A 27500-nucleotide genomic window follows, 5' to 3' on the forward strand; every position below is an offset into this window, starting at 1 on the left:
GTAATAGTTCTTCTTATGACTAAATCTCGTGACTTCACGATTAGTTGACTCATTTGTTCCTTGCTGTTATATGGGATTTCAGTGTATAAGTACAAGCTTAGATATTTATTTTTCTATCACAATAAAAACACTATTGGGCTGAATGGATTTATTTTATTCATGATATACAACACTTAGTAGCTAGAGAATGAAGGTCACGGTATTAACTTAAGTGTCGTAAACTAATATAAAAATGGGATTTAAATGTTGCCAGGAATAGACAGATAGCCGACGATGAGTACTGCTGGAGAACATTGGAGGTGAAAGTTTTATATTCTGAATTAATAAATCCAAACTAAGATTATTACAATGAAGAAAGTGATTGTATTCGCATGAGATGTTGTATCCAGGCCAGCTGTTCAGGAAACCAACGGAGCAGAGGGGTAGGGCAGACAACAATACGCATTACACAACACGCTCTACCATCCACGTAAGCTTCATTTAATTCTCGGGCGTGAGGTACAAAGAAGGAAGCCATGCAAACCATGAAAAGGACGGGGAATAGAGTTAATACATGGGTGTGATGGTAATAGTAGTGTAAGCATAATAGAGATCATAATGGGCCACACACACACACACACACACACACACACACACACACACACACACACACACACACACACACACACACACACACACACACACACACACACACACACACACACACACACACACACACACACACACACACACACACACACACACACACACAGGAACACCACAAGCAAACTCTTTATCCTTCTGGAATTAGAATCTTTAACACACTTTAATTATCTGCGAATCCTTCTCCTCCTCTTCCTTCGTCCTTCCCTTCTTTAATCCTCCTTGACTCTAATCCTTCCTTTCCCTCTTCCTTTCTTCCTTCAAGTCTTTCTCTCTCCTCCCCGCTGCCTTACAGACTCCTCCTTCTCTTACTACTACTACTACTACTACTACTACTACTACTACTACTACTCCTCTTCCTCCTCCTCTTTTTCTCTTCTCTTTCTCTCATGTCTTTCTGGTGTTTCTTTCCTCTTATTCCCGGTTTCTCTTCTATGTTGGTCCATCTCATATCCTTCATAATTTTCCTTCTCGCTCTCCTTTTTGGTTGGGTAAAGTGTCATAAATCTCTCTCTCTCTCTCTCTCTCTCTCTCTCTCTCTCTCTCTCTCTCTCTGTCCCTCCCGTCCTCAGAAACGGAGATATATGCAAATAAATACACCACCACCACCACCACCATCACCACACCAACACCACGACCACCACCACCACCCTTTTTCTTACCACCACCGCCAGTACATGTTTGTCTACTCGTTGGAAATTCAGGCTAAAAATAACTTCTAATAACGGGAAAAGTCTGTCTGAAAATAAAAAAGAAACAAAAAAACCCCAGTTATTATAATCTTATTACATGTCCAGATTTTAGGAACTAAGGAAACTCACACACACACACACACACACACACACACACACACACACACACACACACACAGAGAGAGAGAGAGAGAGAGAGAGAGAGAGAGAGAGAGAGAGAGAGAGAGAGAGAGAGAGAGAGAGAGAGAGAGAGAGAGAGAGAGAGAGAGAGAGAGAGAGAGAGAGAGCGTTACGTATATTCCTCAGTGAGAATTAAGAGAAAGTTACTGGAGGTGAAAAATGGAGGTAAAATGTCAGGTTTTCACTTTTATATACGTGCATGTGTGTGTGTGTGTGTGTGTGTGTGTGTGTGTGTGTGTGTGTGTGTGTGTGTGTGTGTGTGTGTGTATGTGTGCACCACGTGGCAAGAAGGATAAGATGACATTTTAATGAGAACGAAAGGAACAAAAAAAAAAAATAACACTTATTTTTAACGGGCACCTCTTTAGAGTAGGCGAGTGAGTGAGTGAGTGAGTGAGTGAGTGAGAGTGAGAGAGTGAATTTGTGAGTGCGTAAGGAAGTGAATGAGTGAAAAGGTTGGACATAAAGAATCCACGTTTTCATTTATAAGCTTAAATGCAAGGACGCCTGAGAGAGAGAGAGAGAGAGAGAGAGAGAGAGAGAGAGAGAGAGAGAGAGAGAGAGAGAGAGAGAGAGAATGAGGTCAGCTTTTCAGTACGTACAATCATTAACGAAAAAGAAAATGCAAAAGAGAAGTACGTTTGATTCTCTGTGTGTGTGTGTGTGTGTGTGTGTGTGTGTGTGTGTGTGTGTGTGTGTGTGTGTGTGTGTGTGTGTGTGTGTGTGTGTGTGTGTGTGTGTGTGTGTGTGTGTGTGTGTGTGTGTGTAATGGATCCGAGTCTCCATTGTGGGCGCCGTCACCTAGCTGTCGGCTGCGGCGGGCGGAACACAATAGCTAGTTTCGAAAAAGAGATGGTGAGGAGACTGCCTTTTCTGGGAGGGAGGAGGAGGAAGAAAGGTGGAGGAGGAGGAGGAGGAGGAGGAGGAGGAGGAGGAAGAGGAGAAGGAGGAGGGAGAGGGAGAAGAGAAGGAGGGAAAACGGTACACCAGTGAGGAGGAACGAGTTGGTATGGTTTTAGTGGAAGCTGTGTACGAGGAGGAGGAGGAGGAGGAGGAGGAGTAGTAAGAATAAATGGAGAGGAAAGCGAGAAAGAAGGAACTGTTTGATATATAAACGATACAGTATCTAAATATGATCTGCACTATCTAAATGTGATCTGATACTGATGAACAACACGACTTAGAGAAAGACTCGGGATAGGAAATGCGAAGGGAAATGAAGAGGAAGAAGGCGAAGGGTAAGAAAGGGAGGAAACAGGAAGGAGGAGGAGGAGGAAAAGGAGGAGGAAGAAGGAGGAGCATGTAATAGCTATTCAGGAGTATGGTCATCACTATGGAAGAGGAGGAAGATGAAGAGGAGGAGGAAGAGGAGGAAGAGGAGGAAGAGGACGTGGAGTACCAGCAGATCAATAAAGGTGGAGGAAAAATCATGAGTGAAATCAGGAAATAGAAGAAGAAGAAGAAGAAGAAGAAGAAGAAGAGAGAGAGAGAGAGAGAGAGAGAGAGAGAGAGAGAGAGAGAGAGAGAGAGAGAGAGAGAATGAAAAGTAGTATTCCATGAGAGTGCTTTTGACGTCAATGTGAAAAGCTAGATAACTCTCTCTCTCTCTCTCTCTCTCTCTCTCTCTCTCTCTCTCTCTCTCTCTCACACGGTCACTTTTCAAATCTCTTAAATATTTCATGCAAACAATTCTCTTCCTCATCTTCTTTTTCGTATCTAATTTCACTTTAAGTCATCAAGTCTGCTAATTAAATGATCATCACACAATTAAAATAAAAAATGGGAAAAAAATTAGAAGGAAGTTGGAAAATGATAGAGAAAAATAAAAGTACGAAAAGGAGAAGAGACGAAAATGTTGCCAACTCTCCTCTAAATTATTTCCTCCTATCTTTCGTTTTGACAATTTCTATAGATATGTTTTTTTTTTTCATAGATTACAATTATTTTGGTTGTTATGATTTTTGTAGTTGTAGCAGTAGTAGTAGTAGTAGTTGTTGTTTGTAGTTGTAGTAGTAGCAATAATAGCAGTAGCAGTAGTAGTAGTAGAAGTAGTAGTAGTAGTAGTAGTAGTAGTAGTAGTAGTAGTAGTAGTAGTAGCAGTGGTGCAGTGTGTGTAATAGTAGTGGTGAGTATTGGTATTAGTAGTAATAGTAATAGAAGTAGTCGTCGTCGTCGTTGTGGTGGTGGTAGTAGTGGTGGTGGTGGTGGTGGTAGTAGTGGTGGTGGTGGTGTTTGTGGTGGTGGTGGTGGTGGTGGTGGTGGTGGTGGTGGTGGTGGTGGTGGTAGTGGTAGTAGTGGTGGTGGTGGTGGTGGTGGTGTTGTGGCCGTAGTGGTGGTAGTGGTAGTGGTAGTGGTGGTAGTAGTAGTAGTAATAGTGGTAATAGTGGTAGTAGTAGTAGTAGTAGTAGTAGTAGTAGTAGTAGTGGTACTAGTTTGGAAAGCTGTAACTGTTTAAGTCGCAGTGCAACGGTGTGTGTGTGTGTGTGTGTGTGTGTGTGTGTGTGTGTGTGTGTGTGTGTGTGTGTGTGTGTGTGTGTGTGTGTGTGTGTGTGTGTGTGATGTGCTGTGAGGGGCTTGAGGAGGTAAACACTTTTGTAGTCTTGTCAAGAGCGAGGAGACACACACACACACACACACACACACACACACACACACACACACACACACACACACACACACACATCATTTTCAAACTTTTCCATTATTTGTCATTTCAGCAATGGTTACGGTTGAAGTGTCTTTTGTGGAGCCAAACTCAACCATTTCCAGGAACACACTTGACTTGACTTTTCCCTCTCTCCACCCTCGGTATTTTCAGTCATTTCTTGTCATCAGGAGAGCAGCGAACTTCCTTTGTATTATTTCCATTATCGTGTTCTGCAGTCTATTTGTTGCAACTGTTAACATTTTGTCATTGCTATATATCTTATAGAATTTCGTCAATATTTTTTTGCATGACTAAAACTGATGTTATTGTCGCACACACACACACACACACACACACACACACACACACACACACACCTCTATTCATTTTGCTTCCTTCTCTTCCTCCCCTGCAGCATTGCATTGGGTTCTCTTCAATATGCGAAATTAAAAGCAAACAAAAGAAGGGCATAGTAAATATTTTGCAGACCCTCAGCATTCAATTACTGAAGAGAGGAAAGGCTGTGAAATTCTCTCCCTTTCAGTATTTGTTCTTATGCAAATATAAATGCTATTAAAGAAAAAAAACCCCAGCGTTATTGCGTTTCATTTTCAACTTTCGAGTTAAAGGTGAAAATAAAATATCAATTAATACAAAAGAAAACATTATAATCTAGTATTATCTAACTTAAACGTATCAACAGAAAATTAAATTAAATGAATAAACATAAATTGAAATCTTTTATGGACGGTCAAAAGAGTTAAATAAACGTCGGAATTGTGTGTGTGTGTGTGTGTGTGTGTGTGTGTGTGTGTGTGTGTGTGTGTGTGTGTGTGTGTGTATGTGTGTGTGTGTGTGTGTGTGTGTGTGTGTGTGTGTGTGTGTGTGTGTGTGTGTGTGTGTGTGTGTGTGTGTGTGTGTGTGTGTGTGTGTGTGTGTGTGTGTGTGTGTGTGTGTGTGTGTGTGTGTGTGTGTGTGTGTGTGTGTGTGTGTGTGTGTGTGTGTGTGTGTGTGTGTGTGTGTGTGTGTGCAATTCACCAGAGTCGTCTGCTGGTCATTCATTCTTGTCATACTCGTAAGGAAAAAGTGAGCTCTTACTGACATCTTTCGGTGAGAGAGAGAGAGAGAGAGAGAGAGAGAGAGAGAGAGAGAGAGAGAGAGAGAGAGAGAGAGAGAGAGAGAGAGAGAGAGAGAGAGAGAGAGAGAGAGAGAGAGAGAGAGAGAGAGAGAGGAAGTCATTATTTAACCAGTACTGAACAAAATTGTGAAAAAAGCTGACAAAAAAGTGTGATGTTGTGAGTTTTCTTAGTTAATATCGAATTGCCTCATTATTTTTGTCTTTTTTTATGCGATCATTGTTGTTGTTGCTGTTGTTATTGTTGTTGTTGTTGTTGTTGTTGTTGTTGTTGTTGTTGTTGTTGTTGTTGTTGTTGTTGTTGTTGTTGTTGTTGTTGTTGTTGTTGTTGTTGTTGCTAATGTTGCTTTTGCATTTGTTGATGTTGTTGTTGTTGTTGTTGTTGTTGTTGTTGTTGATAATGTTGCTTTTGTATTTGTTGTTGTTGTTGTTGTTGTTGTTGCTAATGTTGCTTTTGTATTTGTTGTTGTTGATGTTGTTGTTGTTGTTGTTGTTGATAATGTTGCTTTTGTATTTGTTGTTGTTGTTGTTGTTGTTACTGATATTGTTGTTTTTATTGCCGTTGTTGTATTTATTGTTGTTTCGGTAATTTTAGTAGTAGTGACTTATGTTAGTAATAATGGCCATCATTACTTTTGCTATCGTTGCTGTTATTATTATTACTATTGTTATTATTACTATTATTATTATTATTGTAATTATCATTACTATTATTATTATTGTTATTACTTTCATCATCATCATCATCATCATCATCATCATCATCATCGTCACAATCATCATTATAAGCATCATCATCATCGTCATCACTACCATCATCATCATCATTATAAGCACCATCATCATCATCATCATCATCATCATCACCATCAGGATCAATGTGTAATATCGTGGAGAGGAAGCTTTATTGCAATATCTCAGAGGCCGAAGTGTCACCTACTCACTGTTATCGAGGAGGAGGGAACACTGGAGGAGGGAAGGTAAAAGAGGCATGGAATAGAAGACAAATAGAAAAAAATAGCGACAGAAAATAAAAGATTTGGAAGGACAAAACCTTGAAATCAAACGAGAGTAAAATCAGAAATCGAGGAGAGAAATTAGAAGACAGAATGAAAAACTGGGAAAATTATCAAGGGTGGGTGAAAGAAAAAAAGAATGATAGAGGAGGAGGAGGAGGAGGAGGAGGAGGAGGAGGAGGAGGAGGAGGAGGAGGAGGAGGAATGTGAGTAAGGGAAAGAGACGGAAGAAATAAAAGTCAGTGAAAGCGAGGGACAGGATAAGAAGGACGAGACATGACTCAAAGAAGTGAAGAAGAATGTGGAAATCGAGTAAGGAGACAAAAATAGTGGAAAGAGAAGGAGGAGGAGGAGGAGGAGGAGGAGGAGGAGGAGGAGGAGGAGGAGGAGAAGAAGAAGAAGAAGAAGAAGAAGAAGAAGAAGAAGAAGAAGAAGAAGAAGAAGAAGAAGAAGAAGAAGAAGAAGAAGAGAAAGAGCAGGAGGATTTTAGGATGGAGAAGCTGTGAGAGGAGATTGAGAAGAAAGGAGAAGAGGAGGAGGAGGAGGAAGAAAAGACTGAAATCAAATAAGGTTGAAGAAAGAGGAGAGCAAGAACAGTGATGAAATAAAAGCAATGAAAAAATAAAGTGAAGAAAAAGGATGATAGGATTAGTTTCATTTGTACTTTTCTTATCGTTGAGATCTCTCGGTGAATCGCAGAAAGCCCTTTTAAATTTTCTGGTCAGTGACATGGAATAATTTGGGAGTTTTCTTTCGCTCGCATGGTCCGGAAAATAGAGGGAAAGGCAAGAAGGAAAGGAAGTGAGGAAGGAAGGAATAGAGAAAAGACAAGAAAAAGACAAGGAGAGAAAACAGAACGGAGGGGAAAGTGTATAGAGGGATGGAGGAAAAGAGAGAAAAGGAAATGAGGATGTATTTATGGTGTTAGGATCTTAATTTCTCTCTCTCTCTCTCTCTCTCTCTCTCTCTCTCTCTCTCTCTCTCTCTCTCTCATTTGCTCCCGTTTCATTTTGCTCTCTTTTTCTTCACCGTGTCTAGTAATTAAGTTTTTGGCGCCGTGTGTGTGTGTGTGTGTGTGTGTGTGTGTGTGTGTGTGTGTGTGTGTGTGTGTGTGTGTGTGTGTGTGTGTGTGTGTTAACCAATTGTTGAAAATGTAGAATATGGTGTTAACCCCTTCAGTACCATAGTACGTTTCCATATTCATTCTGCTTATTTTTTCGTGATTATTTTACAGCTTCAGAAACTCATGTGGGGGTTTGAATAGCGAAGACTGAGGCCATTAATCTTCTGACCTCTATAATGTCAATAAAATGGTCTGATCTTACACAATTCTCAAGATAAAAATATGTCCCAGTATTGAAGAGGTTAATAAGAGTGATAATGATAAGTAAATAGATACTAAGACACAGAGAGGTGGTGGTGGTGGTGGTGGTGGTGGTGGTGTAGGTTAATTGATGGTTTAAATTAGGTTAGGTTAGATGGTGATGGTGGTGGTGAATGTTTCCAGTGCTTGCGGTCTCAAGGGATATAGGTTAGATAGTGGTGGTGGTGGTGGTGGTGAATGTTTCCAGTGCTTGCGGTCTCAAGGGATACATAAATTTCATAAACTGGCCAGCGATTATTGCGATGTTATATTTTTTTTCATATATAAACACTTTTGCTTGTTGTTGTGCTTTTCTTTTTCCCTGAGAGATACAACAGGGTTATGTAACCTTATATCTCCTCCTGTTTTCATAGTTTTACATATCCATTATTCTGCATTTTATCTATTCTTACCCCTGTTTATTACCGTTTCTATCTCTTTAACCAATGATGTTTAGGAATACATGTAAAAAGCATAATTCTCTCTCTCTCTCTCTCTCTCTCTCTCTCTCTCTCTCTCTCTCTCTCTCTCTCTCTCTCTCTCTCTCTCTCTCTCTCTCTCTTTCCATTCCAGTCTATTTCCTTCCACTTAGCAGCCTTTACTAAAATATTAAACCCAGGTACCGTAGTGACAAACAGGTTGGTTGGTAGGCAAGGTTAAGTACACTAAACAAGAAAGGATTATGGTGGTGGTGGTGGTGGTGGTGGTGGTGGTGGTGGTGGTGGTGGAGGTGGAGGAGAGAACACACGAGCTAGTGGAGGTAAAGGAGGACGCATAAGATAGTGGATGTGTGGTTTCTGGTAATGGTGTGTGTGTGTGTGTGTGTGTGTGTGGAATGGTTTAATCCCCTCCCATAGCGTGTTAATTAGAGGTGACGTACCTGTATTCTCTCTCTCTCTCTCTCTCTCTCTCTCTCTCTCTCTCTCTCTCTCTCTCTCTCTCTCTCTCTCTCCCTCCGTCCCTTCATGTCATTAGTATTACCACAACACGAACAGACATCGTTCTAGATAAGCGCTCAAATATTTCCTATTTCCTGAGAATAACTGACAAAAATCAACCCAAAACAACATCATCAGTAACACCGCATTTCCTCATGAACTTTTGTTGCATGAAATATTGTAGCACTTATTGTAAACTTCCTGAGGGTGATTATTCCTTGCATGCTGTGGGAGGAAGGGCACTATTTGTTTTTAATACTTCATCCTTTGTAAGCTGGAAACAATACACGTTGCTGGAGGGATACAATGGTACTGCAGCCACTACCACTCGCGAAGGAAAGAAAAGAAGTGAATGAAAGAATTCAGAACTTGGAACAAAAATAGAAACAGGAGAAATATTTATCAGTGCAAAGGTAGACACATGTTCGGGGTAAATTGAGGAAGAGAGCTTTGAATGACTGCTTAGAGAGAGAGAGAGAGAGAGAGAGAGAGAGAGAGAGAGAGAGAGAGAGAGAGAGAGAGAGAGAGTTTTCTTTCTTTTTAATAACATCATCACCCCACAAAAAGTTTCCCTATCCTCCTTTTTGATGCAACATATGAGGATAAATTTTTCCTCTTTTTCCTTTCATTGTGAGCGTAGAGGTAAATATTATCGATCGTTGAGTAAAACTGTGACCTCACACACCACACACACATCCCCTTGGTCAGAGGAGACAAAAACTGCCCGGCTTGTCAGTAAAAAGTCTTGAGGTGACCAGCCCCTTGTGGTATTCGAACCTTGTGTGTGTGTGTGTGTGTGTGTGTGTGTGTGTGTGTGTGTGTGTGTGTGTGTGTGTGTGTGTGTGTGTGAATTGATCACTTGGGCCTGCTTGGAAAAGTATTGTAATTTATCTACTACTACTACTGCTACTATTGGTGTTTCTTCTTCTTCTTCTTCTTCTTCTTCTTCTTCTTCTTCTTCTTCTTCTTCTTCTTCTTCTTCTTCTTCTTGTTCGTCTTCTTGTTCTTCTGTTGTTGCTGCTGCTGCTACTGCTGCTGCTTCTACTACTGCTGCTTCTACTACTACTACTACTACTACTACTACTACTACTACTACTACTACTACTACTACTGCTACTACTGCTTCTACTACTACTACTACTACTACTACTACTACTACTACTACTACTACTACTACTACTACTACTACTACTACGACTTCTATTATAGGAAGCCTGAAATGTCGCACATCTCTCTCATCTTTCCTTCAGCTTACGGCGGACTAAGATCACACGCTTCAATGAAAAGTCCATAGTGACCTCAGCAAGTGTTGTGGTGAGAACGCTCTTTTCTGAGTTATGGAGAAGCCCTTGTATGTTTGTTTGTGAGTGCAGGCGTGTAGCATGCGTGCGCATTCACTCACGCACGCACCCACGCACAAACAGCAGCTGATGTAGCAGCAGTAATAATAATGATACTACTGATGTTGAGAAAAGAAATGTACACACACACACACACACACACACACACACACACACACACACACACACACACACACACACACACACACACACACACACAAGGACACGGACACGCACATCATAGTATTGCTATCACCACCACTATATTGACATTCCTCATAATGCATTGGAGTATAACTACCATCCGTCCTACCAATGTTGTGTCACTACGAGTACAAACATGTCTTATGGAATAGGGGGATAATATGGGATGGTGGGCGTGGTTTGTTGGGTCAGTGTATACAATGAAATACGCCGGGTCTGCATGCTTCTCTGTGGGTGGTGATCCTAGGAGCCAACGAGGACGCGCCCCACTCACTAAAAAAATAAAAAATCCTTCTCGGTTCCCTTAGAATAGGCACGTGTTTCTGTCAGCTCAAAGAACCACCTCCTGGTGGCTGAGGCTGACAGCTGGAGGAGGGAAAGAGCTGTTAATCAAAATTTCTCTCCATCACTTAACTAACTAGGTAGTTTATAATGCCATGATGCTGCTGCTGATGATTATGGTGATGATGATAATAATGATACTACTACTACTATTACTACTACTACTACTACTACTACTACTACTACTACTACTACAACACTACTACTACTACTACTACTACTACTACTACTACTACTACTACTACTACTACTACTACTACTAATGATAATAATAATAATAATGATAATAACAATGATAATAAAGATATGGTGATACATCATAAGAATGGCAATGATAAAAATAATACAATGATGATTTTTTGCGGTATACAAACTAGATTTGTTAATGGTTGAGAGAGAGAGAGAGAGAGAGAGAGAGAGAGAGAGAGAGAGAGAGAGAGAGAATTATAGAAAACTCACTATTTCCCTAACTGTTAACTGTTGTTCTGCACTAATTCCATCACTCCTGCGCACTCACACACAGTGCCACAGCGGACAGCGTGCCGCGTCTCCATTATCGGATGACCTTTATGAGTGTCCCCCTCGCCAAGGCAATTGCATCAAGTGAACAGTAATATCTCTGATGTTTTGGTTTTAATTGTTCATAAAGGCTCTCACGTCGAGTAACATTTATTGCTCCTGCAAAGGGAAGAACTCTGAGCTCGTGATGTTTCCTGATCAGTGTATTGCTTTCCTAACATTACTATTATTGTCCGTATTTTCTCTTTTGCCTTTTGCATTCGAAGGTCTTCACACTGAGTTGTTATGTCTTCAAAGGGGGCCGCCGTGGTACAGTGGAACCATGCGTGCTTTGGGGTCCGAGGGGTCTCCGAGCGCACGGGTTCGAATCCTGTCCACGGTCTGAGTGTAGGTTGGGCTTCCTCACTCGGGGCAACTGTTTCCTAGCGGATGGGCTTTAAGATAGGAGGTACCTTAAAAAGTATCCCCTTTAGCCCATAAATTCCCGTGAACAGCCCACATGGTATAAACGAAAAAAAAAAAAAAAAAAGAGATTGAGTACAATATAGACTTCGCTGGGTCATAGAGAGAACACGCGTGTTTCAAGGGTGGCGTGTTGATGAGTATTGTAGTGGACAGCGACAGGTAAACGTGCGGTGAGTATTACTGACACACTCTTACCCAGGTGTTATTAAAGGTGGAGTTACGTTTGCATTAGTGAATAAAAGCGATCCGTCAACCTTCATGTACGTACCAAGAGCTACGATGTTTAACTCTTTCCTGTTACTTTTGTTCTCAGTAATTTAATTTGCAACTATTTACTTGATTGTTGCGTCGGAAAACTTTGCGTATATTAAATTCACTCTGAAAGTTTAGCTCTGATGTCTAAAGTAGAAAATGTAAAGGAATTAAAGAAAAAATGTAAATATCCAAAGAATTCGTGATGAGAACGAAGCAATTTTCAGCCTGTGACATGATTAATATGAAGAACGTACTGTATGGGCTTTCTCTCCTGTCTTACCGTTCATCTTTGCGAGACGCCCCAGACACACTTGGCTTGGGCTGCAGTGAACACGGAGACTTCACTGTGAAATTATACAGAGTGGAAAAGAGAAAACGAGAAGAGAAAAGAGAGGAAGAAGAAGAATACTTAAAAGAGAAAACGAGTAGCAATAACAACGACGATAACAATAAATAACGTGGAGAAAACGATGATAGCAACAACAAGAGAAAAAATGAGAATAAATTATGATAATGATAATAATAGCAATGATAGTAATAATAATAACAATGAAAACAAAAACTAATAATACATAGGGCTATCAACAAGTTACTAGAAAAGAACAAGAAAAAAACGAAAAGGAACACGTGGGAGAAACAAACCTCTACACTATAGGAAGAGATATGGAATTGGCAACTGGTGCAGCATTGCTTTTAGTCTTAGGTCCGTCTTCAGAAACGCTTTGCTCTCTCACCATGACTATTTTCCAAGACTACAGAGATGATTAGCGGCGGGGTTTTCAAGAGTGTTTCTGCTGTTGATAATGGAGAAATCTTGTCAATCTGCCTCTAGAACACTAAAAACATCCTAATAGACTGGTATAAATTTGTATTAAACCTTTTGAAATAGTGGAGGTGAAGTACAGAAGTATTTGGGAAGGCGAGCCTTAGCTTCACCAGGTGTTTACCACAGAAGCCATTTGTTTCCCGTCGTTTTCATTACACTGGTGAAGTCTGTAGTGCATACTTGACAGAGAGTGAATTTGTGTCGACAGCGAGAGAGAGAGAGAGAGAGAGAGAGAGAGAGAGAGAGAGAGAGAGAGAGAGAGAGAGAGAGAGAGAGAGAGAGAGAGAGAGAGAGAGAGAGAGAGAGAGAGAGAGAGAGAGAATAGGGGTTGAGAGAGAGACCATCTCTTTGAGAGAGAGAGAGAGAGGTTAATTAAATGAATGGTTGAATCGTAATCGTCTTAAAAATTTGTAAAGACAATAGGGGGTTGAAGAGATACCATAATGAGGAAGAGGAGGAGGAGGAGGAGGAGGAGGACGAGGAGGAATATTGTATACAGTAAGAGATTTTTGAATAATTAAATTTGAAGACCTGCGTCACTGCATACAGTCTCTCTCTCTCTCTCTCTCTCTCTCTCTCTCTCTCTCTCTCTAACATGTATGCATATCTATTTTTATGCGTACATGCATGCCAGTGTACGACTGTGAGTGTATGTATGTTTACAGTTTTCATCTCTATTGATCTATGCGACTGTGCTTCAAACAGACTCCTTAGGGTCAGGAGACCAATAAGTGATTTTTCATCCTTTCTGGTCGTTTCTATTTCTTTGTGCATTTGTTTTCGTTCAGTGAGCACTCACATGCGTGCCGTTTTTTTATTACTTTCGTTTTGTATAGACAAGGCACACCATATAATTCGCAATGATTTTTATAGTATTCACATTTCCATAGAGAGCAGTCAAAATAGTAGTGTTTTTGTCCCCGGAGTGTGCCTTCACGGGGATGCCAACACGGTTACTTTATTCAGAGTGAGGGAAGATGCAAACAAAGGATGGGATTAACGATTTGATGTCTTTCTACTTTATTGATCAGTTTTATCCTTCTTTCCTCTGAATATCATCTTTCTTTTTCCTGTAAATCTACTTTTTTCTGGGTCTTTTTCGCTCCTTATTTATACAGCCTTAAACTGTAATTCGCTTGTATCGTCTTTATTTATGGTATTGTGTTTGGAAGTGAACATGACAAGACAATTATTGTGAATTATACAACAGGAAAAAAGAAAGAAAATTCAGCAGTATTATATGCAAATAGTTTCGTGCAACTTGCTTACCTCACAAAACTGTCATTCATAGGATAGCGAGCCACGAGATTCCTCACATGTAAAATTAATAAAGATGCAAATGAACAAGTACACACACACACACACACACACACACACACACACACACACACACACACACACACACACACACACACACCGAATATGCGTACATATGTAAATGTTAAAAGATTTTTCTTTCATATCTACTTGTGAAAATATTCATTCGGGAAAGATATACAAAAAATCATGTGACAGATAAAGAGAGTTCTCCTGAATACCTCAGTGCTATCAATCAGACTGCCCACACAGCGTGAGTGAAGGGAACGAGAAGAAGTAAAAGCAACGGAAAAGAAGATCAAATAGAAGCTGTCGTATATAAAAAAAAAAAAATACTTTGGAATCTATTTTGAAATACAGACATGAAGAAAAATGTTGAAACTCGGTGAAGGCAAAAAGAGGTTACAGTGAAATGAAAGGGGAATTGTTACAGTACAGCGAACAGAAAGTTTTAAAATTGTTCTGAGAAAGCTTTGTAAATATAAGAAACAATAGTAATCATGAACAAATAGGAATGAAAACACGAGTTGATGCTATCGGAAGATAAAGAGGATGAAAAAAAAGAGCACTAGAAGAAAACAACTAAGATAGAATATTGGATGTGCATGAAAACAACATTAAATGGGGAGATAAAATAACAGAAAATTATTCGACAAATACTAAAAGGAAAGACGGGAAATGAAGGAGCGAGAAGACAGAAGAGCATACTCAAGAAGAAGGCAAACACATAACTCTTCTCGCTAATTAGTTCAGAGAATAATTATGAGCTTGACTGGAAATTAATATGGAACGGTTGGCCTTTTCATAACCATTACGTTTTCACCTATATGTGTCTTAATCTTTTATGGGCAAGCACTTAAAATCCTTTCTTTTCATGGGTACATTCTACATTCTTATTTGAGAATTAATTAGTGATAACGTGCAATATCGTAAAGATTTTTCGACTTAACTTTTATTTTTGAGCCAGTCAGTTTCATGCCACTTAAATTTCTGAAATCTGTGATAAGGTAGCAAAGTTTAAAGAAGTTGATTAAATCTTACTTCAATCAGTGTCGGAAGGATTAATTTGTTCAATGGCCTTAATGAATTAGAGCGTCAGGAAATCTTCATCTGGTTTGGCTTTGCATTATGACATTAAGGACTATCTCAGTATTCTTTTTAACCTGATGTGAATTAGTGCTCTGGGATAATATAGCACTGATAGATGACAAAACCAAAAAAAAAAAAAAAATGGATGAATTCTGAAAGTCGTGAAAGCAATAGGGCCCCGTGAGTGGTTGAAATACTTCCATCTTTTCATAAAATTGGGCAACTTGGGAGAGGAGACAGAAAAGCTCAGTGTTAATAGTAAAGTTAATGACCTTACCCAATCAGAAAAGAAGCAGAATACGTGATTATATTTCTACATAGATCTATAACTGTCTAACCTGTTGCTAGTGTTTGGTTCGGCAATTATTGAGTGCTGTAATAAGGTAGTTAGGACTGTAGATGGGTTAGTATTGAGATCATACCGTCTAGAGTCCACAAGTCGTATTGATGTTCACTCATTGCATTGGTGACTCGTGTAATGAGAGTGTATGGCGAGTTTGTTATTTACTTTCTCTGTTTACTTTTCCTTTAGTAATGTTACCATCTCAGCCATTCATCATGAGGTAATAATATTCTTAGCTTATCTTGCGTATTTTGTTTCGTATACTAATTCATTGCGTATGTATTTGTTATGTTTCAAGATTTAGATGATACTTACTATTTACTCTTTATCTATCAGTGTATATTACAATTTACTTACTTTTCTTTTACTGTTAGCTTTTTTTTTTCTTCATTAATTTACATGACGAAATAGCATTCATTGTTTGCTCTAAATAGCTCATCCACTTCTCACATATTTCTTAGCTTCCTTTCCAAGTAGAATTTTTTTTTTTTGTCCATATTGACCTCCAGTACGTTTTTCTATCTAAATTTTCTTGAGTGCAGATGTTCTTGCTCATAACTGCATCAATTATCTTAGAAACTAAATGATATTCCTTATTTACTGTCTCGTCAGTACACTACACGTGAATAAGACACAGCACCACACTACCACCACCATCACCAACCCCCAACCCCCCCCCACCACCACCACCACGATCATCACCAACACCAACAGCTACACCTACATCATTATAATTTCCAAGAGCACCAATGTCACTAGCAGCAGCAGCAACAACAACAACAACAGCATTAAGTCTAGAGTATCAGTGTGAAGTAACTGTAATGTCTAATGTCATTATTTCTTAGTTCACTCGTTTGGTCTCATTTATCTGAGCAAAACTATTCTCTCTCTCTCTCTCTCTCTCTCTCTCTCTCTCTCTCTCTCTCTCTCTCTCTCTCTCTCTCTCTCTCTCTCTCTCTCTGTGTGTGTGTGTGTGTGTGTGTCTGTCTGTCTGTCTGTCTGTCTGTCTGTCTGTCTGTCTGTCTGTCTGTCTGTCTGTCTGTCTGTCTGTCTGTCTGTCTGTCTGTCTGTCTGTCTCTCTCTCTCTCTCTCTCTCTCTCTCTCTCTCTCTCTCTCTCTCTCTCTCTCTCTCTCTCTCTCTCTCTCTCTGTGTGTGTGTGTGTGTGTGTGTGTGTGTGTGTGTGTGTGTGTGTGTGTGTGTGTGTGTGTGTGTGTGTGTGTGTCTGCTTCTGTCTGTCTGCCTGTTTGTCTTTCTGTCTGTCTTTCTGTCTGTCTGTCTGTCTGTCTGTCTGTCTGTCTGTCTGTCTGTCTGTCTGTCTGTCTGTCTGTCTGTCTGTCTGTCTGTCTGTCTGTCTGTATGTATGTATGTATGTATGTATGTCTCTCTCTCTCTCTCTCTCTCTCTCTCTCTCTCTCTCTCTCTCTCTCTCTCTCTCTCTCTCTCTCTCTCTCTCTCTCTCTCTCTCTCTCTCTCTCTCTCTCTCTCTCTGACGTAAGCTGATATCCCTAATTAATTTCCTGATGAACACTGTAGTATTTCCTCTGCTAAAGAACATAATAGTTTTAAATCTTTTCTATGATTTTGTCCCTCTCCATTATTTTTCTCTGATGGTCGTACAATCCATAATGGTACTTTATTTTCTTTTGTAATAATGAAAGTATGTTCTCATCTCATGTTGTTTTCTTCCTTTTCTTTGTAGTTCACTGTCTTTATTCTTTTGTTCTTCCATGAGCAGTCGTTTTATTTGGTTTTTTAATTAATTTTGAGTAATTTTGTATATGTATTTCAACCATGATTTCTTTGTCACTCCCTCAATGTGGAGTGTTCCTCGTAACCTTTGAGTATTGCGCGTCCACGTGTAAGCTTTTGTAATAACACGATGGATTATAAAGGACAACTAATAAAAGCACAATGGAGTATAAAAGAAACGACCTTAACTTTTCTGTATGATACTGTTAATAACACGGTGGAGTACAAAGGGAACGCCCACTCACTTTGCTCATAAAACCTGTGTTCATATAGTATAACATGGGGTGCGGTGGCCAGGTCAGAGCATGCGCACCACATAACAGCGTGTCATATAAAAATTAAAGCTTATGATACTGAGAAACACGGATGAGCAGAAAGAAGAAAAGGAGAAAAGAGAGTAACAGTAAGAAATTAATTAGTAAAGACTGTTGAATTAAAACTTTGCAGAAATGACCTGGAACAGACGGACGGTAGAAAGAATTAGTGAAATATGGGAGGCTCTTCTCCTGGCCTGCTGTTAATGCTGGTGGTGGTGACATGATGATATTGTTGGTGGAGTGCTCGTTGCAATCATCCGATCGAGTACACGCTACATAAAGTTGAGAGGCAACAGTGGTAAACAATAAAAGAGGAAAAGACTTCAAGTGAAATATCTATTCTAGAAATGTACTGACAAATTGGTCTCACTGTAAGGCTTTGTGTTGACAGAACTCACAACAATTTGACCTAAACTCCTGCAATGGAAGGTTGGACGTGAATGGAATAATGACTTGTCTCAATTATTTCACTGTTTATGACTGTAGCTTTTGAAGAATTTTCAAATTACAATATTACCAACTTCGGTAGTTATGTATTTCATTTGAATACAACCATAACAGTCAGGTTCAGTCTAAATAAAGTGTACAACCCTCCCAAACACCCTGAGACAAAGTGGTGGAGTATCTGGGTCCGTATATCTGGAAAACAGGAGTCCCATACCCCTGGATTAAATATAAAATAATACATTTTTAAAGGTTCGAGAATCGCTGGTAAGAGTACGAATTCCCTGAGAGATTGTTGAAGCGTGTTTCTATGTTGAAGGAAATGAATATCCAGCCTCTGCCTTCCTCTTGTCGTGTGGAAAGAGCGTCTATCACTCCACACGAGGGAATAGGTATCCGGAACGCCAGGTCGATGGAATACTTGATAGTCTTTTCTTTATTTCGATGCTCTTATCGTCGGAGGAGCGGAGAACAGATGACCAACCAGCTTCCATGTCGTCTTGGCGTGTGGGGCTTTGCGTTTTTCACCCACAAATGAAAATAAACTAACACAACCTGAGATGAATGGAGTGTTTAGTAATCTTTTAGTGCTCTTTATTCAGGAGTGCGTCAAGAAAGTCAGAAACAATGACATGAACTGACAAGGAGGCATCGAGTCTGTAAAGCCTTAAATGAAGTTTGAAAACTCTCTGAAAGATAAAACATTTCAAACTATTTTCATTTCTTTCTTGTTAGCAGGAAGTCATAAAACTTAAGCAGTAATGCCATATGCAAAGGAGAAGGAAGTGGGATGGTAAAACAAACTTAGCAGCCTCTAAGTTTTAAGCGATAGAAAGATAATTCTTTAAATAGTGTGTGCAGCTTTCTCCTTCATGCAAGTAAAATAGTGATTTTTAACCTTGGCATTGAAACAAACTCGTGAAAATTGGATTATATCCAGTCAAAGCGTATGTTTTTACTCTTGTTCTAAATTTTATCTGCATAGAAGAGCAGATTGGCTGAGTAAATCAGACATTCAAGCTTAGTGGAAACATGTTTGGCAAGAGATGAAATATGTGGTGAGTTATGCATCATTGAGAGACAGGAGTGAGATGTATATATACATACATAGAGAGAGAGAGAGAGAGAGAGAGAGAGAGAGAGAGAGAGAGAGAGAGAGAGAGAGAGAGAGAGAGAGAGAGAGAGAGAGAGAGAGAGAGAGAGAGAGAGAGAATAGAATCGAGACAGAGAGATGGAAACTGTAATTTACGAAGACTAATACAGTTAATAGGGTGACATTCTCTCTCGTGCTCAGGTAGTTTAACACGAGGCATCACTGGACGCCTTGCGGGAAGAGTAATGGATTGAATCAAGAACCCTCACACGAATTGGCTCGACCTCTTCGTGTCTAATGTCGTGTGTGAGTCACTTAGCCAACCATCCTTCAGTGACAGGAGGTCGTTCCTTGACCGATTCAATACTGGGACATTTTTACCTCGAGATTTGTGTACGATTAGACTATTTCATTGACATTAGGAAGGATCTATGGAGGTCAGAAGATTAACCCCATCACTGCCATGACTCGTTTTCATATTCGTTCAGCTTACTATTTGGTAATTTTGGACAACTTTAGTAACTCATGTGTGGGGATCAGAAAAGAAAAGACTGTGGCCATTAACCTTCTGCCCTCCGTACACTCTTCCAAATATCAATAAAATCATACATAAATCCCAAGGTAAAAATGTGTCCCTGTATTGAAGGGGTTTCTGAAGCTGTATTAAGTCAAATAACAGTAAGCAGTATTAATATGCATGGTACTGAAAGGGCTAAGTGTATTGAAAATCGGTATTTGGGTTTTGGTGAAAAATATAAATAGTTTTAAAAGAACATTATGGAAGGCTTCGATAACGAATTAATTTTTTTTCCCCTATATCAGTTTTTTCTTTTGCTGCGCCATCTTTCTGAAATGATACCGACAATGTTTTCTTTTCTTTTCCATCTGGTTTGGTAAAATCGGGGAAACACTCGGTTGGTATTGAATTAAATTAACCCTTTCAATACCATGACGCGTTTCCATATTCATTTTGCTTACTATTTGATCGTTTCATACAGCTTTAAAAATTCATGTAGGGGTTAAAATAGTGTAGACTGTGGCCATTAATCTTCTGACCTCCATAGACTCTTTCTAATGTCAATAAAATGGTCTAATCGTACACAAATCTGAAGGTAAATATGTGTCCCAGTATTGAAGGCAGTAAATATGTTGGTCGCAAAGAAATACCAATAAAGAACTCTTAGATATTTACCAAGAACGTTGTGAAAAGTGACGAAATCAAAATACCTAGAAGCTGCTTACACTGCCGCTGAAAGGAAAGAAATGGAAGAGCAAAATGTTGTGAAAATATTGCAGTAGGAATATTTACTTTTAATTTTAGGTGTGAAAAGAAGTAATCTTCAATGTAATGCGACCCAACAACATAAAAGATGTGGGAGATTTGGGGATACGTCGTTTCTGCGCTGACTTTAAAAATGTAAGTTACTTTTAAGGGTACAAGATTTCCCTGAAGGGCGAAAAATTTTTGGATAGAATTTCTTGATGTGATTCATAATGCCAAGGTAAAAATCCTGCAATATCTTTCCTTAACGTGAAGAATTTACAAACAGGATGATATTTCTGTCGTTCGGTATACTTATATGCAGATTCCATTTACCATACCTTTATTTTAGAGATCAATGTTTTGTAATTTCTACATTCCCGAACTCAAGATATTTCTGCCCTTCTTCACTTCAGGGAAATATCTTTGTTTAGACTCACCTGAGCCATAAATCTGCATGCTCCGTAAAAGACCTGGACGACACAAATTTTTGAGGCTTAAGTCTTCTTTTTGTGTGTGGATCTGCAAATGATTGCAGAGAAAGAGTATGGAAGAGAACGTTATTTATATGTTTTCTGGAGAAGTATAGCGAAATGCTTATTTATAGTGTGTCTATATTTTGCTTCTTACATGGTTTCCTGAGCAACAAAATTAAAAGACGAGTGTTACCTTGTTGAAGGAGACAATATCACTGAGCATTGAAGAATTTCTCACAAAAAAAAAAAAAAGAAAATGACTCTTGGTTATTACGAAAGAAAGAAAAAAAAAGGAAAAATATCAAGTTTTGCTGTAACAATAGTTGCGAAGACTTTTCCGTTTGTTGTTCCGAGGGTCCGAACAACAACTGGAATGAAATGTTAGAAATGTATAGTTGCAACATTTCTTTGATGATTTTAGTTCCGTTCGTATAAATCTTTGTGTTCAGAAGTGTAATAAAAATAAGAAACAAGTCGATATCACCAACACATTCAGGATGCAAGATGTTAAAAATTATATTTCGAGTAACAAAAATATTGCTATGAACTAGACAACACCACTATCATATATTTGATGTTAAAGAAATGAAAGTACCTTCAGGTATTGATAACTTAATCCAAATATTGGAACATTTTTCTATAAAATCAAGTGCCAATTAACAGTTTTTAAAATGTGATTTATAATTTTTGTACCTCTAACCCTTCTTGTTTTCTTCTTAAAGATACATATAGATAGATAATAAGTATATGTCTTCACGAGAATGAGTGAATGTCAGATAAAAGTGAGTGATGAGAAACGACCGAATGAACTTTGTAAATGAGTGAATGGTACGATACAAGTCAGTGTCGCGTTATGAATAGACAAATAACAATAGGAATAAGCGAGCGGTGGGATTACATACAGGTTACGTCATGCAGGGAGAGTCCACGACACACAGGTAAGGAATATTAACAAACTTTTATGGATAACGAAATTATTTTCAGAATTTCCATAATAGTAGCATCATCACATATTTCAAATGAGGAGAATGAAAACAGATATTGAAATACAGCATTATTTATTTCAACTTTATATTTTATTTACTTTCTGCGAGTGGCAATTAAGCGATTATACTTCGGTTTATCGTTCATCTTTGTATTTCTCGCCTTCTTTTTTAATACAGAAATAATAGATAGAAAAAAAATATATGAATGAGTAAGAGATATCCCTTAATATGACAGAAATGAGTGAATGGCGGAATACAAGTGAATGGCAAGACATGAAGGTGTCACTGAATACCAGAGTACATCAGAATACATAGAAGTGAGTGTCACGGTATAAATAAAGAGAACGACACGATATAAGTAGACAAACAATGAAATAACGTATGTGCTGCGTCACACGATGTATAATTTGTTAAAAAAGATATCCTGATGTCACATACGCGCTCGGCACATCCAAGCTTTCATTAAATAACAGTCTGTAATAGAAGGATGATGACTCCTGGTTTGACATTACATAATTACATAAAATCTCTGCCTAGATAATTGTCCGTGGGAAATAGAAAGACAAGGACGTCTCATTTGACATTACATAATTACATAAAATCCTTTACTTAACTGTCCGTGGGAATTAGAAGGGCGAGGACTCCGGTTTGACATTACATAATTACACAATATCTCTGCCTATAGATAACTTGTCCGTGAGGAAGCTTGATGTGTAATGGCTAGGAAAGATTGAGAATGATAATAACAATGTGCCTACGAGCGATTAGTTCCTGCTCATCAGCAGCCACGCCCGGAAGTGTTCATTGCAAAGTGAGGAGTGTTAGAATAATTGTTGCTCTTCTCTCTCTCTCTCTCTCTCTCTCTCTCTCTCTCTCTCTCTCTCTCTCTCTCTCTCTCTCTCTCTCTCTCTCTCTCTGTGTGTGTGTGTGTGTGTGTGTGTGTGTGTGTGTGTGTTTCACTGTTTGATCTGCTGCAGTCTCTGACGAGACAGCCAGACGTTACCCTACGGAACGAGCTCTGAGCTCATTATTTCCGATCTTCGGATAGGCCTGAGACCAGGCACACACCACACACCGTGTGTGTGTGTGTGTGTGTGTGTGTGTGTGTGTGTGTGTGTGTGTGTGTGTTGCAATGGCATGTTCCAAGTAAATCAATAATAAAGTAAGCAAATTACAGAATGACTATTTTCATGCAACAATCATTCACATCTCTTTCACAAACACACGTAGAGCGAGTGATTGCTGACACCATAAAGAAAACAGTGCAAACGATTGTATACTATCATAGCAGTAAAGAAATAACAAAATTGCTGATAAGGGCAACATTAATTTACACGACAATCTAGTTTTCATGAAGCGGAGAGAACAATTAAGCTGTTTTGACACCGAGGAGACACAATGCATCTGACTTTGTGTTTCCAGGCAAGAAGTTGTTGGTGGTGACGGACGGCAGAGACAAAGGCACCAGAACCCTATATAATTACAGTGTGTCTCATGCACTGCTTTAGTAACTCTGCCGTGGGATCATCAAGCTACAAATTGTTGGTGGCGGCGAGGAATAATGGCGGTATATGTATTCTGTGAGGTTTGGGGAACCCTGCTCCTTTAGTAATATGATTGTTTATAGTGTTTCATGCTCATACTAAATTCATATAGACGTCTTTTGTGGTGCTTTCTTGCTTTCTCACTAGCGAAAGCGTTATTACTTTATTAAAATGTAGTGTGACGACCAACAAGTCTGATATGTGGGCGCAAGAATAAATTATTTGAATGCCATATTAATGTGGAAGCTCATGATTCACTTTGCATGTAATTTTCCTGTTTGTTTCTAACTAAACAAATTATTTTGTGGAATTAATTTTACGAGTAATAACTTTCATGTTGAACTTTGTAAAGATAAAATATAATGCCTTCCGTAAAACTGACACGTGTCAACCTTTCAAACACACAAACACTCTACACTGGATTGTTTGGTATATTTCTTATTAGCTAAAGTGTTATGGATTGTTAATTCACCTAATTGAGACTGGAAGAAAAAGAAAAAAGAATTATGATTCCTTTATAATTTGCCTTAAGATTTTCTTCACTTGTCAGAAGGAACACTACATAAGTTTTTTTCTCTTATTAGTCGAACTGTCACTGTGTGTAATGGGCCCATCACACGAGCGAATACGCTCTTTACATCACCAAACGCCGACTTAGGGAAACAGAATGTAATGACTTCCGCCCTTCGCAGTAAGAATTCCCATCCTTTCAATAGTAACATAAAGGAACGCTTTCTTGCCGCAAACAAGTGCTGTAAATTTGCCGTGACGATTGAAAAGAAAGCACCGGCTGTCACTGTGCCTTGCGGGACTCCTCACTAACTGTACTGATTCATTTATTTTCTTTTTAATTGATATACTTAGTCGGGTTTTTTTTATGTGCTTTTGCATTAGCTTTGTGGATGATCAGTGTTATAACTCATTTCTCTCTCTCTCTCTCTCTCTCTCTCTCTCTCTCTCTCTCTCTCTCTCTCTCTCTCTCTCTCTCTCTCTCTCTCTCTCTCTCTCTCTCTCTCTCTCTCTTAAACTTAATGCACATAACATACATATTTTACACATAAGTATATTTACAGTTGGAGCTGAGTTCGTGAGCTAAGAGTGTGCACTGGCATGTGACGCTCATTCTAAAGCTGCTCCCGGGGACGGCATTGTGAGCGAGGGTGTCATAACACTGTTACTGTCAGCTGCGCACCTCCCTCGCCACTAATCAGCACTGTCATGTCTCTCTCTCTCTCTCTCTCTCTCTCTCTCTCTCTCTCTCTCTCTCTCTCTCTACATACACACACATACGTACATACATACATACCCACCTCAGTCTCTCCTACATGAAAAACAAACGAAATACTATCTTGATTAAAGTAACTTTGACGATATGAAGAAAACGCTGGATGGACTTACGGTAATTTAATCTGTTTGACGTTTTGATAGTCTGTGTTTATTCCGAGGAAGAATGTCGAGGCAATATGCAAAGTGTATTACCACTGTACATATAATCTTGCCTTTTCCATAGCCAATTCTTTTTTTCACTGTGGTATAAATGTAATCAGTGGAGTCAAACATAAGGTGAGTTACTTGTGTATAGTGTAATGGTATATTGTAGTTATTCCACTCGCCTCTCTATTAACAAGTGGGGCTGAGAGGGAATTTGTGTAGTTTTGTCCACGTTGATTATTTACTAGTTCCCCTCTACATGCAGGACTCCCAGAGGCTCTCCATTAATGTGATTACTCGACCCTACGAGTTAACAAAGCGCGGCCTGAAGTGACTCTTATTAATCTCCTTACACACTTTATCCCATTGCTGGTGATAAAACACATAAAAAAGCTACACTGGAATCATTAATTGTCATTTGGTCAAGTGTCTCTTTATCTCGTAACATGTTTTGTCTCATTATTAATAGCAAAGTACACAATTTACACTGAAAATAGAGGTGAAAAAACTAGAGAACATTAGTTTTAAAAGTAAAGATCTACACTTTTATAGACAAAGTTGAATGAAAGCACTTAACGTAAAAGTACATAAAGATATATATAGAGAGAGAGAGAGAGAGAGAGAGAGAGAGAGAGAGAGAGAGAGAGAGAGAGAGAGAGAGAGAGAGAGAGAGAGAGAGAGAGAGAGAGAGAGTAGATTAAAGGAAAGAAACAGTAAAAATATCGCAGTCTTTGAGGTGATCAGTAAGCGTAGTAAATACTGGAAAGAGAGAGAAAAAAAAACCATATGAAAAAAGAAGATATAAAAGAAATTGTACAAAGTTTGCGGATAAACTCTTCTTTCCTCCACAGATCGAGTGGGGAGAGAGAGAGAGAGAGAGAGAGAGAGAGAGAGAGAGAGAGAGAGAGAGAAAACTAAAAGAGACTGAAGCACTACTACCAGGAAATTAATAGAGAAACGTATTCCATATTTTTATTTAGACTTCAATGCATAACTCAAATTTCACTAATATACATACCTAAAACATATACCAGGAGAACACTAATGACAATCATGCTAGTATCTCCTCATCGCATTTTTACTTTACTGCCACAATAATGTCCCACAAACACAGCTGCTGCACGTGTAACCTCAGTGTCGCTTGAATTTCTACTGGTTTTGTCCGTCCTCGAGCAGCCGCGGTGGTGTGGAGAGGCCCTTGTTTCTCTAAGCGGCGCCATGAAAGCCCTAACCCTCAAAAGGACGGAAAAGAGGGTGTGGAGGAAAGAAGAGTTTATCCGCAGACTCTGTACAAGTTTCCTTTATATTTTCTCTTCTCTCTTTTTTTCTCTTTTCAGTATTTAGTACGCTTACAGATTATCCCCCCTGCGACATTTCTCTCTGTTTCTTTCCTCTTACCTGCTCTCTCTCTCTCTCTCTCTCTCTCTCTCTCTCTCTCTCTCTCTCTCTCTCTCTCTCTCGCTAGCCTGTCAATTTCCAAGAGATTATATTATTCTTCATTGACACGAGAGAGAGAGAGAGAGAGAGAGAGAGAGAGAGAGAGAGAGAGAGAGAGAGAGAGAGGTGGGGGGTAGGATTAGGAATTAAAGAAATGGAGAATAGGGGAAGCGCCTCACAGATACGAGCTATATTGGGTCTGATATTGTATTCTGGTTGCGTGGCCTGAGTGGAACTTTCGCAGGTATTGTGGGTAGCCAGCCGTCCGTACCTTCAGTCTTGTCTTGTCTAACCTGGAATCTATTTTGTATCTCATAGATTTTCCTATCTATCTTCCTTTATTTTCAGTCATTTTTTTCATATTCAATTGATCTGTATTAATTTTCAATGTTCTTGTGTATATTTTTGTTATTCTATGAGGCGATGTTCTGTTTCCCTCATTTATAACTGCATTTCCTTTCTTAGAATCTGTTTTGTTTTTCCTTTATTTTTCTATCTATCTTCCTTTTTTCAGTCCTTTTTTATATTCAATTGATCTTTATTAATTTTGAATGTTTCCCTCATTTATAACTACATTTTCTTCATGTGTATTGTTTCCCTACCCAGGAATCTGTTTTGTATTTCCTTTATTTTCTTTCTATGTTCATTTTTTCTTTTTTTTATATCTATTTGATCTGTATTAATTTTCAATGTTCCTATGTCTATTTTGTTATTCTGTGAGCTCTTGTTCTGCCCTTTTCTATCTTCCTTTTTCTGTTTTTATTTTTATATTCAATTGATTTGTATTAATTTTTGAATGTTCCTGTGTTTATTTTGTTATTGCATGAGGTGTTGTTCTCTTTCCCACATTTATAGCTGCATTTCCTTCATGTTTATTGCGTCCTGTCAGATTTCGACTCACCAAATCCAGGAAATAAATCGTTTCATATAATTTTTCGCTCTTCTAGGAATAGTGTGTTTGATAATTTGCTTCCTCATCACTCTCATTATGCTTCATCCTGTTTGTTTATTGCTTTGCCTCTGTTTTATTTTGTTTTTTTTCTGTTCTTTTCTAGTCATTTTACGAGCTTCTGTGCTTGATTCGAATGACCATAGTGTATTTGTACGTGTGTGTGTGTGTGTGTGTGTGTGTGTGTGTGTGTGTGTGTGTGTGTGTGTGTGAGGAGTTTAGTAACAATGGCAGTATATTCCCATTCCCATCTCCTATGAAATACAAACCCTTCGAGGAAAACACTCGGAACACACTCAGTCAACATATAAATAATCAGAATATTACAATCACTAACCAAAATCTACGTGTGTGTGTGTGTGTGTGTGTGTGTGTGTGTGTGTGTGTGTGTGTGTGTGTGTGTGTTCATGTGTTTGTATTTTACACCCATCAACTTACCACTAAAGCCTCGAGTCAGTGAATAATATATCTCGTGTACTATCTGAGCATTAAAACACCC

The 27500-nt window shown here is 38.9% G+C and overlaps 1 protein-coding gene across 1 annotated transcript in view; it reads right to left on the minus strand.

Moving 5' to 3' along the window:
* LOC123498136 (guanylate cyclase 32E-like) overlaps window positions 1-27500 on the minus strand; it is a 222757-nt gene that overhangs the window by 193505 nt on the left and 1752 nt on the right. The window lies entirely within an intron of this gene.

This window comes from Portunus trituberculatus, chromosome 47, assembly GCF_017591435.1.
Source record: "Portunus trituberculatus isolate SZX2019 chromosome 47, ASM1759143v1, whole genome shotgun sequence".
NCBI classification, from domain to species: domain Eukaryota; kingdom Metazoa; phylum Arthropoda; class Malacostraca; order Decapoda; family Portunidae; genus Portunus; species Portunus trituberculatus.